The 16,765-nt window shown below is 34.8% G+C and overlaps 1 protein-coding gene across 1 annotated transcript in view; it reads right to left on the bottom strand.

The window, feature by feature from the left end:
- Nucleotides 1–5,057, bottom strand: part of LOC145293259 (uncharacterized) — a 74,911-nt gene extending 69,854 nt beyond the window's left edge. Inside the window, exon 1 of the mRNA XM_080139857.1 lies at nucleotides 4,921–5,057. The gene's annotated coding sequence lies outside the window, so the exon portion shown is untranslated. The remainder of the gene's footprint in view (nucleotides 1–4,920) is intronic.
- Nucleotides 5,058–16,765: the final 11,708 nt, after the last annotated feature.

Here is a 16,765-nt window from a genome sequence, read left to right as displayed (position 1 = left end):
TAGGGTGAATAAAAAAGTGATTTCCCGTGAATGAACAGTCTGGTGAAGGGTAAAATATCCAATGACGGTAAAATCCAACTCTATCTCTTATTTGGTTTTATCAAGCTTTTACATCTGGTTGAGATTACTTTATAAATATCAATTCTTTAATATTCATAATTTACTTTAGTTCTGCCATCTTGGATCATTTTGGTAAACTTAACAGTAATTCTTATTTTATATATATATATATATATATATATATATATATATATATACACACACACACGATAATTTATGTATATGTATGTTTATTTTATTTGTTTATTTTCTATTGTTATTGTTAGTTTTAAAATTATTTTGTATCGCTATCCTAGAGTAAAGTTTAACCTGTGAACGCAGTTGTTTGCTATTTCTCTCCTACAGTTTAATACATGTTGGGGTTCTTTAAAGTATAAGATTGCAAATTTTTCATGAAGGCATAAACTACATGGATCGTCTAGGTCTCTACATGTGTTTGCTTGTCTTACTATTTTCCATTCGACTACCAGTGAATATTTTAAAGAAAAATGGATGATGATGGAAATAAAACTGAATAAATTACAATATTTATTGATTTATCAAATTATAACAAAGAATTATAGGAATGAAAACTCCTTAATCCATGGACTTTCAAAGATAAAAATATAAAAAAAGTGCCAATAGTCATTTTTTATACTATATGAAAATATTTTTTAAAAATTGGAAAAACTTACTCAAAAATCTATATTTAAAACTTCATATCATGGAATATTGGAATTTTATTCTATTTAAATCTTTTAAAAATGAATTATTTTTTTTAGAATTCTGGTTTTTTTTATTGTAATTTAATTATAATTCATATTATTGAGAAAAATGTTGAATATATATATACATGTATATATATATATATATACACACACATACATATATATAAGTATTTTTTAATTATTTAAACACTTTAGAAAATGTTGCAATTTTTATGGACCTAAATTTATTTTGTTTAGTTTTCGTAACATGAAATATAGGGGAGGGGGGTAGAAACCTAAAATAATGTTTCACCTCATATATTTACTGAAGCCTACTTAGAGTATGTAAGTTTAATTAAAAGTGAATAAGTATTGAAAATTTTATGAGAATCTGACCATTAGTTGATTTTTTGCCAGATTTTTTTAAACATGGGTATGTTTATGGCTTCAAACTGATCACTACATAGGAACGTTGTTTTAAGACGTTCATCATGTAAACACGATTTTAGTCTCGCATTTTCATTATTTTCGTACGCTGTAAAAAATTAAAACAAAATATTACCAGTTTATTTGCAGCTTCTTTTTAATGGTACAAAAGGTAGGATGATAATATTAAATGACAGTTACATTGTGTTACATATGGGGGAGGGTAAATTTATGGCACACGTTGGAGGTACCTACTGATTTGCTATATACTTCTTTTAATGTTTCATGAATATATATAATTCGAATCTATTGACCCTGTCCTCTAGTTGAAATCTTTTTTCCATGCACACCCACAAAAGCGCACTGAAACTCTATTGCAAACCCAAACTCTAATCCTAAGTCTAGGTTAAAAAAAAAAAAAAAATAAATAAATACCCGACTCTAAGTTTGCAGTAATCAGTGTCCTGTCAAATTTGGTTCCTGATATTAAAGATTTTCTGTTTTGGTTAAAAACATAAGTAGTTAAAGCAAACCAGGAAAAGTTTTGTAGCAATTTTTGTTTTTTTATAATATGACAAGTACTGTTGTTTTTGCTTAAAACTTTTTTTTTTTTTTTTTTTTAATCTTTTCATTCAGTCTTGAAAGACAAAGGATACCCCCCGTAGATGCAGTTGCGCGTGTAATTGTGAGGCAAGGGTTGCACAATCCCCCACCCACACCTCTCCTGAATCGGCACTGTTTGAGTCCAGTGGCAAGGAGAAAACCAGGATGACTGGAAACAATGCCGAGATAAGCGGAGAGCACATACAGCACCTGAAAGTCCCAAATGGTCACCCATTTAGTACTGACCAGGTTCAACGTTGCTTAACTCTAGTGATCCAGCGGGAACCGGTGTGTCAACGTGGTTATGCCGTATATGCTTAAAACTAGGCATGGCCAAAACAGAATGAGGGAGTAAGTATATTTTGACGGAGTTTCTTTAAAAATCAACCAAAAATCAAGTAACCATCCAATCAATACGAAATTTTCACCGATTATTAAGTGAAGAATGAACTTTATACTGGTGTACTTTTTTTTACATAATTGATATCTATATGTATATATATTTTTGCTAAATATGCTTAAAATAATCAGCCGAAACTGAACAAAATATATTGTATTGTGGGGAGGGTGAGGATTGTAGATCAAACAAAAAAACAAACAAACAAACCATTTGTGCACGTATCAGATTTTAAGGTTATAAATCCGAATTTTGAATGTGTTTTATTTTTCATCTTTCGTGTTTTGAAGTGTGAAATTCATCGAATATGTTATTATTTTTCGGATTAGAATATATATATATACATATATATATATATTTATTATTTTTATGAAAAACACTACTTTTAAATCTTTGAAAAATAAATTAATAATTTTCTTTTAGTGAGCACAATATTGCTAATATACTATTATATAGGAAATTCTTTGAAGCGATACCAAAATTAATAAATAACTGCACATTTTTTTAAAAATACAATAATTTCTTCCGGCAATTTGTTGTTATGTGTTATTTTTTCATCTACGGAAGACCACACAGTCTAAAAACAGTTGTTCCGTATTTACAAACAGTTGTTACCTCCCCCTTTTCCAAAATTACGTCCAAGTCTGCCGCTACGTGATGCTAAAATTTCAAGGGCAAACAAATTCTAATGAAAGTCATTTTCACAAATTGTGCGATAAAAAATTGGGGAAAACAATTTTATATGGTTTATGGAAAAAAAACAGTTTTATATGGTTTATGGAACAAGTATATGGTTTACAGGTTACAAATGGGAAAAGGATTGTAATCATGAAATTAAAAATACATTCAATTTTTGAAAATGAAAGAATTTATGGTTGATGTAAAACAAAAATATCAGAAAAAAAAGGCAGTTTTAGTTTATTTTTATTAACAGGTTTTTACTAGGAAAAATTTAAAGCTTGATAGAAATTAGTATGAAGGAAAAAATATAAAGTGAAAATTGAAGGTATTTCACCATGAATGGCATTTGGAATTATAATTTAATTCAATTATTTAAAAAAGGATATTTGCTTGTTTGGTTACATTAAAAAATATTTTCTGGTTAGGAGTGACCACAAATGAAAAGGGTGGGGGGTTATGTCATCCATTATTGTCGATGAAGATCACAAGCATCACTGGTTTTGGGGCTAAGATCAGAGTGTACCATCTGTTCTGATGCTACACTTAACCTATTCTTTCCTTGTTCAATGAAGGAGAAGTCTTTCTAGACTGGTGCAATTTTTATGTTTGTTTTTATCCAGAGTGCTCCATTTTAGGGAGCCTGATTTTCACCACATTAAAAACCGATCTTGTGTCTAACTCTGCCTTCCTGGGGAGGCACGTAAATAGAACCATCACTAGTTTGTCAACTATCTGATGATGATGCTGTGATTTGCGCTTGACTTTGTTTAAAGTGTGTGGACTTGCATCTACCACACTATATCATCCAGAAACACTTGGTTCTGATGGCAACACAGGGTCAAGGCGGCCAAGTGTGATACTAGGTGCTGTCTCAAACATATATAGTGCCTAGCATTCTCAAAATTGTCACCCATCGTGTACTGGCCAGCTTTATCGTTGCTTACCGTCAGGGGTTATGTACACACAAACCTCTTTCTGTGTATATTTATATGCATATATATATTTGTTAAAAAAATGTTGCCTACCAAACTCCTTTGTCAGTTTTTGGTCTACAGACATGAAACTTAATATATAGGATATTTGAAACCATGCAAAAATCATGCGGGAAAAATCTGTGCAAAATTAAAAAAAATGGAATTTGCCAGATGAAAGTTGAACGACGGCATTACGAATATGCATGCGTAACGTAATAGCTATTGGTTCATGTTTTAATGTTTATCAAACGTGTTGGTGTTAATGCGCTTATTGATCCGCGCTATTTTTTAAATAGTATTTTCAAGTTTAATTAAAGTTCTATGATATCTGTTTTTATTAAATTGTAAGGTTAAAGCACAGATTAGGTACAAAACAATCTTCCCTCCTCATGTTAAGAATGACTTTCTAAATAATAACATTATTTTTAGCACGGATCAATAAGTGCACTAGTACCAACATGTCTTCATAGCTCAGGCATTAACGTCAAAGGAAAAAATAAATCGTTTTGATTTTGATTCTTGGCAGTGGCGCGCGAGTTATTTATTTATTTTTTTTACTTTTTAAATAGTTACGATATATTGGGTCCAATATAATATAATAATAAATACGAAATCTGCATTAATCCAAATATCATATTTAAGCGCATTTTACGACCGGACAGCCTGCTTGTATATAATGCAAAAGCATTATTGTCTTTCGATCACCGATCTGTTTCGGCCGATTCACTCACTGGCCTTAGTAAATTAAAATGAAGTCTAACAGTAAGATTTATTCATTTTTCAGATTGAGGTTAAAATATTTTTTGTTATGAATTAAAAAAATATAATCAGAAATTAACATTTTAATACGTCAAATAAATTACGACATTTAAAAAAATATTAATTTTTTTGTTGCAGGATGAGTTTTAAAGTTAAATGACATTACGTATAAAAACATTGTTGATTTTTTTTTTATTGCTAATTACCCTAAAATATTTTAAAAAATAACAAGGATCTTAGGAAAGGTTGTTAGAAAAAATGTTTATTGATTAGTTTAGCTATCTAAAATAGAACCTAAACAAACGAAAACAACGACAAAAAGGGGAAAACAAACCTGCACGACATCACAGTTAAATTGGCGCTGAAAAAGAAGAGCACCGTTTGCAATTATCTCCCTTTCTTTTTTGTTTGTTTGTAGTTATCTCCCTTTAATTTGATGGGTATTTCATCAGAGCCAAAATGGGTAAACTTTTCAAGCGTGCTCCGTGCAAGGGTTCGGAGGAGGGGTAGGGTTAATATTGAACTCACACACATTTTTATATATGTATACTGCTATATTCGATCACCTAAGGTAAGCAACGATGAGCCTGGCCAGTACCAGATAGGTGACAATTTGGGAATACTAGGCACTGTATGTATTTCGTCGGGACGTAGAAAATTTCAGGTTAGTATCTGGGGGCATGTTAAAACCGCTGTGAGAGATGTACCCTCAGTTTTCATTAAGACATGCATCTAGGAGAAGGAAAATTCTGATGTCTACTGTTTGCTCTGTCTTCTTGCACCAACTGAGGTTAGCAGGTGTTCTAAAAAGTGGGGAATGTCCTACACAAAGCCTTCACTACTCATCTGTGTGGATTTTAGGCAACTTGCCTGAACCTCATACGTCGGGTCCCGACAGGAAAATCCTTTTCTTTTTTTTTTCTCACTTTTATTATTAGTGTTCATATACTGTTCAGATTTGAGAGATAATAAAGATGCATGTGTGGATAATTTATAGGGAAGCAAGAGTTATACAATGGACGACCGCACATCTGAACCAGCATTGCTTGAGTTTAATAACAACGAGAATGACTTACACACACACACACACACACACACACACACACACACACACACACACGAAAACAGAGTTAGACATAAGATCAGTTTTTAATGTGAAGAAAATCCAACTCCCCAAAATGGGAAATTCTGGATTGTAACAAAAATAAAAATTGCCTCAGTCCAGATGGACTTCTGCTTCACTGACTGAGAACAGAAAAATACTAAATGTAGTATCAGAACAGATATCCTTGGTTCTTAGTTGCTTAAAAAAACTCATTAAGCTAGAGGGCAAAGTATACGGGTTCATACCTCTCTGAAAGATATCATTGAAGTTGGTGCACTAACCTTGACAAAACTGTGCCTGTAGTCCTTGCACGACACCATGCAACTTATTTCTATATATACTTATAGAGCAGTTGAGGTAGCAGGATTAGTTCATAAGGGAATGCCAAGAAAATGTGATAAAAACGAACTTGAAAGTAAGATAAATAAAAAGGCGATTTTAAAGTCTAACAATTCAAGGGAAGAAACTATCCGGCATCTAGTGATTTCTACAGTGAAGAGGTAGGATTTTGCTGCTTTTCAAGTTAGCCGGTTGGAATGTACGTTAAGAGGGCACAAGTGCTATGAGTTTGTCAGAGCACACTCCATTAAAATACTTGTAAAACAGTTACAGGTATGCAACATTGCAGTGATGAGACAGGGTTTGGAGTTTGGTTGATAGTGTGGGACCTATTTGGTTGAAGACTCGTTTTTGGACCATGTCTAAGAAATAGATAGTAATGGTAGATACATCCGCCCACATGTGGCAACAGTACTCCATGATGGTGGCTTTGTAGATATGTCTCCTACTTTTTTGACTGCACTGACATGTAGAAGTTTTAAATGCAATGTGAAAAGACATCTTACTGCTCAACTCTCTACAGTGTGTTCCTGTAGATATGGTCCCAAATAGTAGCCCCTAGCACTGTGCCTTGTTTGGGGTGAATAAGAGTGAAAAAATGACCTCATCAGTAATAGGCTAGTTTGGAAGTCAATTTCTAAAAATCACATAACTCATAGCAACATGTAAAACGGACGTTAAACTGATTCACTAGGAGTAGTCACACAGCCCATGATCAAAGATTTCTCTTTGAGAACAACTTGTGACGTTCTCTGAAGTCTGAGTGACAGCAAGTCTCCCCAGATTTCTAGTACTTTCCACCTCTTTCGATAACCATTGCAGATGAATTTGCATTATCATTACAGCTGCTCACCATTGATTTCTCGTTGATTGCAACCATTGGTCTTCAATGAAATTTAGTAGCAAAAAAGCCTCCCTAAGATCACAGTGCTCATTGCACTCATCCAGCGGAGGTCTGGCTAGTGCTTTCTCTCCTCGGACTTTCCAGTCTCCTTATTTGGTGTGGCGTCAGTTTTTGGTAATGCACACACACACACACACACACACACACACACACACACACACACACACACACACACACACACACACACACACAGAAAGGAGGGTAAGGTAGGGATGCAGGGGCTTAACTTACAATGATACAATTTTATTTTTCATGATGCCATGTGATGCTCCTTTGTGTTTCACATCAGTAGCATTTTATGTATGTCCAGTTTTCGCCTATAGCTCATGTTTCTGCATTCAAGGGTTTTCCTGAATACTTTGGCTGTTTTCATTACTGCTATCTGTTGTATCTTATCATCCATCCTCTGATTCCAATCTCTCCCATTCTTTTTTCAAAGTTTTTCGGTATTGTTCCTAGCGCTCCGACTATTAGTGGTGTTTCTTACTGTTTTCATCTTCCATATTCCTTGGAGCTCTCTTGCCAGTTCAATGTATTTGCTCCACTTCTCCATTTCCTTGATCTTCACTCTACTGGAACAACAAACTCTACAATCTGGTAAGACTTTACTTTCTTCTTAACTAGCATGATATCCGATCTACTTGCTTAGATAGGTTTGTACATATGTATATTCATGTCTCATAGAATTTTGTGACTTTCATTTTCAAGTACTGCTGCCGGTTTGTGCTTGTACCATTTGTTTGGGTATTAAAAATTCAGTTGTCGGCATAATTCCTTCTCCACTTGATCGTGTCTATGTCTATTCTTATATTGCTTTTGGGATAGTTTGCTGCATTCTCTTATTATGTGATTTGTTGTTTCGTCTCTTTGTCCACAGAGTCGGCATTTGCTGTTTTTTGTGTCTTGTTGATTCTTGCTTTGTATGTTTTCATTAGTCTCATCTTTTGTCATCCTTTTGAATTGTCTATGTAGCTGTTTTTCTTTCCATTTTTCTTTCTCTTATCCCTCATCTCTTCTATTTCTGTCTTATTTGTTTTTTTTTTTTTCAGTGTCTCTTGCTGCAGAAATTATTCTTTCGGTGTTCTGTATTATGTATTTTTCCAATTCTTGTTTTTTTGTGTCATTTATACAGTCTTCTACATAAACCAGCTCTCTTCCTCCGTATTTCCTTTTCACATAGAGTCGATCAGTATCATCCTTTGGATGTAGTGCATTTGTGCATACTCATGAGTTTCTTGAGTTTTTGGTCGAAATGGCTCAGCTCTTCTTTGGTCCAGCCTATAAACGATCCAGAGTATCTTATTAATGATACTGCCCACATCTTTATGCCTTATTATTATTATTATTACAACTTTCATTATGAGATAATATATCTCTATTCATATGAAACTTGGTGTGTGTACATGTTTATATATTTGCATGTACGGATTAAGTCCTAACTGATCACGATAAAATTTAGAACACAGCTGCTCGGTGTAAGGACTCGTAATGTGGGTTATATTTAATTTAATTAAGTTTTATGCAAGGGGATTTGAAGCCTTTTGTAAAGATTCAGATATCTTCAATTATTCTGAAATTATAACAATAAATATTAAAAATCAATTAATAGATGTTCGCCAAATTTCAGTTTCTTTTCACTATTTTAAATGTTTTTATTAAGGAGGCATTGACTACCGTAGTTTTTATCTTTCTTGCATTTGGTTCATGGGATGTGTTCGTCAGGTAATCTTTGAAATTTTTTTCATGAGTCTTGTTGTATATGGAAAGGGACAGATCCCAGTAATTAGAGAAATGACGTCAATAAATTTGAAAATAATATTTATTAAAGGAAAAGGCTAGAATTGAACCCAGTATTCAAGAGTTGAGAAGCATGCATATTGCAAGTTAGATACCATGATAGGAATGCAGAGTATTGTTCATTATGTTAGAAACAATGATATAACTAGAGATCAGAGTTAGGACAATGGTAATCAAATTAAGGGATGTCTTTGTGTTGCCAAACGTGTTGGAGACATGTGTATTTAAATCCACGTGAGAAAACATTCACGTGGTTGAGCACGTATCTGACGTCACAAAAAACGATAGATCACAATATATTCAGAAGTTAGGAGTTAAGCAAGAAAGAAGTCCGAGGGGAGTTGAGTTGACAGTTAGAGTCGGAAGAGTGAGTTAGCCGAACCCCTTTTGGAAGTGAACCAGAAAGGAAGTCAAAACAATGTAATTCTGCAATCGAATCCCAGATCATCTCATCCAGCTGGAATAATAAATATCATCATGTCATTAGTAAGCCTTTTGCCTTTGTTTGTCATCCACCGAAAAGGTAATGTGATTTTGTCTATCGTCTTTGAAAAAGAACTTATATGAAACACCCTCTAAATGTGTAACTGTCTATCCCCATCATAAGTAACGAATTCCCTTCTCCATGTTTAAAAGAACTGTCTGTTACACATCTCTTCACATTCATATGTGTCTCCTAAGAATAATATGAAATCACAAGTAAACGTCATTGTCCTTTATATGTCTGGTTCCCGTCATGTACCCTTCTATTTGACACCTTTGATTTGGTGCTATGTAACACTATAATTAATTGGTGCTATGTAACACTATAATTAGTGGAATGAGCCCCATCACCACCACCACCACCACCACCATGGTTTCCCATTTCATCATAACTCTCCTTAAGTCAAATGAACTTTCCAACCTTTCTCTGTTGGGCTTTTATTTCCTGCTGGAAGAATTCTTCAGATGTCCCCCTTCAGTTCCACCATTACAACACTCTTGATGCTCTTCTACATACGTTCCTTCAGAATGGGCCACTTTGATGATTCTTTTCAGCTTGGGTGAAAGAAATAAAATCTCTAGCTCCTGTACTGCTGTACCATTCCTGCAATGTAGCATAACTGTGCTTATTTTACAAGTACTTTGATGGAATGTGCTCCGACAGACTTGTAGCATTGATTTCCCTTCAATATAAATATCTCTGACTAACCTGACATGCAGCAAAATTCCATGCTTTCACTGTAAAATTCCTCCGGTGCCAGAGAGGCTTTAATTCTGAAAATTTCTTCCCCCAAACTACTAGACTTTGGAATTCCCTACCTATATCCTGCTTCCCCGACTGTACTAACATGTAGAAACTTAAGTGTAATGCGAACAGACATTTCACTGCTCAACTCTCTAGTTAGAGTGTTCCTCCTAAGTCACAGTGGCCCCTTATATCTTAGTGGCAATTTGCTTTGTTTGGGTGGAATATAATTAAAAATAAAAAAAAAGTGGGGAAAAGTCAGATGAATAAGGAGGTTGTTTGAATATGGCGATTGGCATTAGGATATTTAAGGTGATGTAAACAGGCGTATCGAGGCTAACAAATTCTTTAGCTTATTTCTAAATATTGTTTTTCATGTTCAATTTTACGTTTCATATCAGATTTAGACAAAGCACGATGGCCACTGATGGAATCAACCAAAACGATTATTCTTTCAGGATTGCTAATTCATTTGGTACATTTTGATGCACAAGGTATGTTAAATAAGTAGTATCCGGAACCTGTGTCTCATAGCAGTAGAGCAACGAAATTTCGCAGTTATTAGTCTTTTTCTGCGTAGGAACAATCCAGAGTTACGCATTTATCTCATCGTTTAATATAGCCCTGGAGACAGTTTTCATAGAAGACCCTAGGTTATTCCTCCAATCATGATGTGACTTCGGAAATCAAAGGTGGTCATCTAGGAAACGCTTTCCTTACAAAAACAACTTTGAGGCTGAGAAAAGGTGAAAGTCAGAGTGTGAAAGGTCAAGAAACGTTAGGATGGGAAATAATTTCATAGGCGCACACACATCATAGGCACACGCACATCATAGGCACACACACATCATAGGCACACACACATCATAGGCACACGCTCATCATAGGCACACGCACATCATAGGCACACACACATCATAGGCACACACACATCATAGGCACACGCTCATCATAGGCACACACACATCATAGGCACACGCACATCATAGGCACACGCACATCATAGGCACACGCACATCATAGGCACACACTCATCATAGGCACACACACATTATAGGCACACGCACATCATAGGCACACACACATCATAGGCACACGCTCATCATAGGCACACACACATCATAGGCACACACACATCATAGGCACACGTTCATCATAGGCACACACACATCATAGGCACACGCACATCATAGGCACACGCACATCATAGGCACACACTCATCATAGGCACACACACATCATAGGCACACGCACATCATAGGCACACACACATCATAGGCACACACACATCATAGGCACACGCTCATCATAGGCACACGCACATCATAGGCACACACACATCATAGGCACACACACATCATAGGCACACGCTCATCATAGGCACACACACATCATAGGCACACGCACATCATAGGCACACGCACATCATAGGCACACACTCATCATAGGCACACACACATCATAGGCACACGCACATCATAGGCACACACACATCATAGGCACACACACATCATAGGCACACGCTCATCATAGGCACACGCACATCATAGGCACACACACATCATAGGCACACACACATCATAGGCACACGCTCATCATAGGCACACACACATCATAGGCACACGCACATCATAGGCACACGCACATCATAGGCACACGCACATCATAGGCACACATCATAGGCACACACACATCATAGGCACACACACATCATAGGCATACGCACATCATAGGCTTCTGATCTGGCGACATGCTGATCTTGTCTTCCCTTTTGATTTTTACAGCTTCTTTTAATTTCCTCAAAAGTGAAGACTCTAATTGTGGTACCTTTGTCAGGAAATCTGTGATCACTGCCCTGTCCTGCTCCCAGAAAACTGTGAGCAGGATCTCGCCAGGGAAGTGTTATACTCTTGCCTTCTTTGTTTCCATTGCACTGACTGTGTTTTAGTCTCTGGATCATAGTGATAGACCCAGGTTTCATCCTGTGTAATCAGTATTTAAAAAAAACAAACTGTCTTCTTGGCACATCTCCATATTCATCCTCGAACACTCAACATGTTCTCATTTTTGGAAAAGTCCCAGCAACATGGGAATCCATCTAGGAGATACCTTCTGCACATGCAAATGAACATGAATTATAGTTTCTGAAGACCCTGTGCTAATCTTGACCTCTTGGGTATTTGGCAAATAGTCACATGCTGATTTTCCAAAATGGCAGCCTCAACTTAACTGGCAGATGCCTCAGAAACGGCAGAAGGGTGTGTGTGTGTGTGTGTGTGTGGGAGTGACCAGGTCTTGGAGCTGTTTTCACAGATTTCCGGCCATGTTTGAATTCACGATGCCAGCGTTTTATAGGGTCATATTTTTGGGAATCATTACCATACGTTAATTTCATTGCATCAAAAGTGTCCAGTGGTGTGCGTTCTTTCAAATACAAAAACTGCATGACACGCAACATGCTCCATTTAACAGTTCAAACACCTGTAAATCAGAAACCACAATTAGTTCAGAGCTGTAATTTGGCACATAACCCATAGAGATATAAATCATTCCACAAGCAAAAATTTCAGTGAGATCAAACAACTATAAGTGCATCGGAAGGATTACTTATGGAATGCCCATCGTGTGGTTTTTGGTAATCGAGTATGAACATTTTGAATAAAAAAATGAAAAGAAATCAATTTTCATAATATATTTTGAAATTTTAAGTGAATAGTGTTAAAGTAATCTATATATTAATATGATAGCATGTGTGTTATTTACTGTGTCTTGATTACATCCGGGTCATTTAATTGTTATGTACTTCCATTTTTTTGTCATAAATAATTTCACCAAGAATTCTTCATAAGTTTTGGTTTCGGTTTCGATTAAGGCTGAAGGAACTCAAGTTATATATATATATATATATATATATATATATATATATATATATATATATATATATATATACATATATTTTTTTCATAAGTTTTTATTTCGGTTTTGATTCAACCCAAGTCATATAGATATATATTTTTAATTTTTGAAATTGCAAGTTTATAATGTATAAAAATCTATAGAACATTAACTCTATGATAATATATATGAAATCTTGAAGAATTAAAATATCATATTTAAGCGTACTTTACGACCGGGCTTTGCCGGGTGTTCGTGCTGGTTTAGATAAATACTTTTGCAGTTTTAACAAAAGAGCTACAATAATATCAGAGCGTCTCCACTTACAGTGAACATCTACAGAATGCCAACATCAATATATTACATATGAATGAGTCCCCTGTGGAATTTCCACAGGTCCCGCTAGTACTTTATTAATTTGATATGTGTAAAAACGACAGTAAAAATAATGAATATATTTTGACATTCTTCAGCCTAATTGTGACGAATGTACACTGATGAAACCGTTTCGTAAGTGTTTATGATATTTTTTTATATCATGAAAATGTTTATCCTCAGATTGGGCCGAAATAATTGTCTTATAATAAAGTGGTATTGGATGAAATCTGGAATATTTTCCGAAAAATTATTATCAAAAAAGACTCTTTCAGTATTTGACAGACTATGAATACCCACGTAGGGTTGCCTGCACGTGAAATTTTTGTGGCAGGATGTGCGCAATCTCCAACCACACCTCTCCTGAGACGAAATTATTAAATACCAGTGGCAAGTGGAGTGTATGTTCAGGACGACTGGAAACAAATGCCAAGATATATGCGGAGAGCTCATGCAGCACCTGAAATTCCCAAATGGTCACCCATCTGGTACTAACCAGGCTCAACGTTGCTTAACTTCAGTGATCTGCCGAGACCCGGTATGTCAATGCATACACGATTATACTGTATATGTTGAATTGATGTATAATGATATCATAACTGAACAGATACAACACTACCATCCCCCTTCCAAAAAGAATAGAATATAAGCCTGGGAGGATGGTGTCCAGAAGAACAAATATATATTATACTACCTCCTGAAAAAAAGTGAAGATAATGTCTGGGAGACATGCATCATGACAAATGAACAGATACTACACTAGCTTCTAAAGAACAAAGTAAAGCCTGCAAGGATTCCCTCTAAAAGAAGATGGTAATGCCTAGGAGGATAGTATGATGATGAACAAACATGTACTACACTATTTCTTGCAAAAGAGGAGGTAATGCCTGATAGGATGGCATAATGACAACAGAACAGATAGTATATTATCCGTTCAAAATAGAGGAGGTAACACCTGGTAGGATCTCCCCATAAAAGGAGAAGGTAATGCCTGTGAGTATGGTATCATAGCAACAGAAAATATACTACAATACTCCCCCTTAAAAAAGAATATTGTCAACAGAACAAATACTAGATTACTCCTTTCACCAAAGGAGGATATAATATTTGGAAGGGTCAACCACACCCCCTTAAAAAAGAGGATGTAATTCCTGGGAGGATTGTCTTATAACAAGATAACCAATACTACACTATCACCGCCATTAAAAGATGATACAATAATAGATTAAATCCGTTTTTTCCTTCATTTTAAAATGTCTAGTCATAAAAACTATTTCATGGTTTCTTGACTAAGATCAAAGTGTAGCATACATTCTCAGCATATCATCAAATTAGGAATACCTACAACTTTTTGTGAGCGTTTTCAAATTACTATATACATACGGTATTTCAATATCTTATGTTGTGTCATGGGATCGAATAAGAACACGTGAAGCATGCATGGTCCCTCCGAGTGCACAGTGAACGAGGCATAAAAAAAATGACTAAGTTCAGCATTTGTCTCCCCACCACATTTAGCTCCAAAATCCTCAGTCCCCAAGGTCTTCACATATTTAAATTTGAGTTCAGCACCATGCAAAACTGCTTAATCGACATACACAGAAAATTTTGGACAAATATGATAAAATAGACCCAAAAATGGAGTGTTTTTATTAGCCCTAAAAGAGCCCCTGGGCGACACCCAAGAGTTATCGTGAAGTATAGACAAATATATATAGAAATTAGTTAGTTTAACTTTTTAGAAAGTTTTATAAAAATCCAAAGAATTAAATTTTTTAATAAGCACAAAAGAATCAATTTTAGCCATTTTAACCCGAAAGACACCCCTAGGGGTGCAAGAAGAGTTTTCCCGGAAAATCCGTTCTGTTACTTTTTACTCATATAATATTTACTGTTTGTGCAAAATTTCAAAAATTCCAAGGCGTAGTTATTGAGAAAACTGTGGACAGACAAACGGACGAACGGACAAGGGTGAATTTACAGGTTCACCCTCCTTTTGTCGGGGGACCAATAACCCACCTTGAGATTAATATAGTTAGGATAGGTGGGAACAATTTCTCATTTATTTATTTAGATCGATTTATATAGATGGTTGGTGAGAAATTTATTTATTTAGATCGATTTATATAGATGGTTGGTGAGAAATTTATTTATTTAGATCGATTTATATAGATGGTTGGTGAGAAATTTATTTATTTAGATCGATTTATATAGATGGTTGGTGAGAAATTTATTTATTTAGATCGATTTATATAGATGGTTGGTGAGAAATTTATTTATTTAGATCGATTTATATAGATGGTTGGTGAGAAATTTATTTATTTAGATCGATTTATATAGATGGTTGGTGAGAAATTTATTTATTTAGATCGATTTATATAGATGGTTGGTGAGAAATTTATTTATTTAGATCGATTTATATAGATGGTTGGTGAGAAATTTATTTATTTAGATCGATTTATATAGATGGTTGGTGAGAAATTTATTTATTTAGATCGATTTATATAGATGGTTGGTGAGAAATTTATTTATTTAGATCGATTTATATAGATGGTTGGTGAGAAATTTATTTATTTAGATCGATTTATATAGATGGTTGGTGAGAAATTTATTTATTTAGATCGATTTATATAGATAGTTGGTGAGAAATTTATTTATTTAGATCGATTTATATAGATGGTTGGTGAGAAATTTATTTATTTAGATCGATTTATATAGATGGTTGGTGAGAAATTTATTTATTTAGATCGATTTATATAGATGGTTGGTGAGAAATTTATTTATTTAGATCGATTTATATAGATGGTTGGTGAGAAATTTATTTATTTAGATCGATTTATATAGATGGTTGGTGAGAAATTTATTTATTTAGATCGATTTATATAGATGGTTGGTGAGAAATTTATTTATTTAGATCGATTTATATAGATGGTTGGTGAGAAATTTTCACACCTATATCTGTTTACACAGTACAATTGTTAATTTGTAAAACGTTTATAATTCATGTAAGAAATATGAAATCTATACTCCTAGAAATTTGGGTTGTTTTGTGTATTGATAATCATATCAAAACACCTATTTTCTATTTATTGCAAACTAGCAGGGCTACCCAGCGTTGCCCGGGCATTGGCCATTTTGCATTGAGTAATGTATACCAACAACACAATAACAAAAAACAAAGTCTTTCTTTCTTTCAGGACACACTGCGCATAAACACACTTGCTCTGTCTAAGATATTGAGCACCTTGATAATCTCAAGTCATTCCTCACTTCCCACAATGATTTGATGAAGAATGACGTCATAACCGGAAGTAACCCCCATCTTACTCCCCTACTCGAATAAAAAAGAGGGGATATAGTCTGGGAGGATTGTCTCATTTAAGCACATGCCAATCCATGTGATGAAAATCTGTAGTTGTATACAATAATTATAAAAGGAATGGCATCATCACCTGAAGTTACCGCCTCCCTACCTGACTTCCCCCTCCATACTCGAATAAATAGGAGGAGATAATATCTGAGGGGATTGTCTCATA

Source organism: Euprymna scolopes, chromosome 2 (genome assembly GCF_053919585.1).
Source record: "Euprymna scolopes isolate OS-2025 chromosome 2, ASM5391958v1, whole genome shotgun sequence".
Taxonomy (NCBI): Eukaryota; Metazoa; Mollusca; class Cephalopoda; order Sepiida; family Sepiolidae; genus Euprymna; species Euprymna scolopes.
Note: the sequence above shows the minus strand (reverse complement) of the source record. Positions and strands in the feature narration are given on the sequence as shown.